The sequence below is a fragment of the Ipomoea nil genome, unplaced genomic scaffold, assembly GCF_001879475.1.
Source record: "Ipomoea nil cultivar Tokyo-kokei standard unplaced genomic scaffold, Asagao_1.1 scaffold2653, whole genome shotgun sequence".
NCBI classification, from domain to species: Eukaryota; Viridiplantae; Streptophyta; class Magnoliopsida; order Solanales; family Convolvulaceae; genus Ipomoea; species Ipomoea nil.
Genome location: NW_017619081.1, coordinates 3,260,830 through 3,263,407, shown reverse-complemented (window position 1 = coordinate 3,263,407; position 2,578 = coordinate 3,260,830).

The following is a 2,578-nucleotide window of genomic DNA, read 5'->3' as shown; positions in this document are numbered from 1 at the left end:
TCATCGGATCTAGATATCTGAAGTGACTCTCATATATCAATCCATTATTATCATCATCATCTAAGAAGTGAAACCAACCAATGTGTTCCAAAATGTACCAGTTATAAGCAATTTTTTAAAATACATTCATGTATATAATCTTTATTCTTTTTGAGCATTCTTCTAGTAAAGTTGACAGCACTGTTCTTTTTGAAGGTGTGCAAACTAATGAAGAGAATCAGACAAAAACCAAAACAGATCCCCTCTTAAATCTCTCTTTCTACCCAAAGCCTAAAAGCCCCCCACTACACCAACCATCTATTCCATTCTATTTTCTCAAACCCATCTCTAACAACAATCAAATCAAATCATGAAATATGAGCAAGCAATTGCTTTAACCCTACACTCCACCCCTTAGGATGGATATATACAGCCAAGAACAGCTAGAGGCTCTCATGATATTGTTGGCAAAGGGACAGACCCCTTTGCCATTTGTTATATAAACTATTCAAATTGAAAATCAATCACAATGCTCCATTTGACTTCATATTTCTGGCCTTTGCATTTCCTTGTTTTGACTGATCTTACTTTTGCTTCTCCTTCAATATTCAGTGTTGAAATATGATTTTTTTTTTCCAGGTTTACTGCTCTAAACAATCTATTCTGTGCAATATAATCGATATATATTAATTTCTTTATAAAGGACTTGTTTGATTACAGATCACCAGTTGAATGACCTGCAAAGCACTTTTCTTACCTATATTTCAAAGGTTATATATTTATTGCACATCTCTTTCTAGGTGTTTTTTGAGCTAACAAGTGATAAACTGAGTTTTGAGTGGACAGACCAGTGACATCTTGCACCATACTGTTAAACACTTCACTTTATCAAATCAAATATATATATATATATATATATATATATATATATATATATATATATATATATATATATATATATATATATATATTATCACACAATGGATTCTCAAGAAATCCTAGTAAAGAAATAATTAACAAATTACATTAAAGAGACGGTATACAACAAGCTCAATTGAGATGATAATAACAAGAATCGAACATATAATATTTTACAACGAGAATCATACTCTATTTATTGGACCGTCCCTTCTAGAAAATAGTTTTAAATATTGTTAAATCAAAATTAGTAGAAGATTAGAAACTCCATAGGTATGAAAAGAAAATAAAGTATTAGTCCTTGTATAGGAGACTGGGAACATTACCATCACACCACCCACCCTTCACCTTCTCTCTCTCTCTCTCCACTCAATTCTCTTGATTTTGAAAGAAATAAACAACTGTGCATGTCTTGATCACAACACACAACAGCCCAGTATTTATTTTCCCATAAACACATGGCCTCAAACTCTAAAATAACAAACTTTGTTTAGGTGATGCAAATAATAGTGATCTGATCTGATCTGATTAACTTCTAAAATGATTAACTTGTAAATAATAGTTCTGATCTGATCTTGACACAATTTTGTACCAACAAGATAACTGTGTGCTGCATAATAAAGCGAAAATGACTTTTAAAACCGAATTAGAGGCAAAGTTTCATAGCAGAGGGCCTAGAGGCTTTTCAGAAAAGTCTCTAGTTAAACAAGCCCTACCTGTATTCTATCCAGAAGAGACAATATAGCTCAAAGTTAGAATCTGAAAATTATCCAAATACAGATTCTAACTCTGCCCATTATTATACAGATTCAGAACACCAAACCTGCTCACCTTGAATTGGTCAACAAAAGTCACCACAATCTCCCTTATTTTCTACTCCTATCTACAACAATCCCGTTGGTTAATCTCCCTTGAATTCATATCTTTCAACATCATAATACTATTAAAAATTGCTGTTAGGCCTAATTCAATACTTGGCTTTCAGAGTAAGATAAATAAATACGCTTTAAATACTCAGAACAACGAAGACCCGACCTATTTTATATCAGAAAGAAATGGAAAAGCAACGACCAAAAGAAACGAAAGCACATTTAATTGTCGAACTCCATTTCTGTGTTTCAATGGCGTTTAGAAATTGGTGAGAAAAAAGGTGTAAATTTGTTGTTCTCTCGAGATTGGGATTTACCTGGACAAATGGAACGCTGGAGACTGCCTTCGGCCGGAGATAGGAGAAGGCCGGAGAAGCTCCACACCCAGCGAGTGGTCGGCAGTGAGAGGCAGCGAGCGGTTGGCGGTCGGAGGCAGCGAGACGTCGGCGGTCGGAGGAAACTAACGGCGATGGGCGGTAGAGTAGGGCTAGAGCTCTGAGCGGTGAATTTGTTAGCAAGAGGCTGTCGAATGCAAGAGGCCGGTAGCTAGGGCTCTGAGCGATAATTACATTACATATGTTAAAATCTTAGTAACTTAGCGACGGACGAATATCCGTTGCTAGATATATATTTTAAAATCAAATAAATACTCTTAGTGACGGACACCTATCCGTCTCTATATTAATTAATTATATTATATATATATATATATATATATATATATATATATATATATATATATATATATATGATACCGATAACAAATATTAGCTACGGAATGTGATCCGTCGCTAACTTATCCATATTAAATC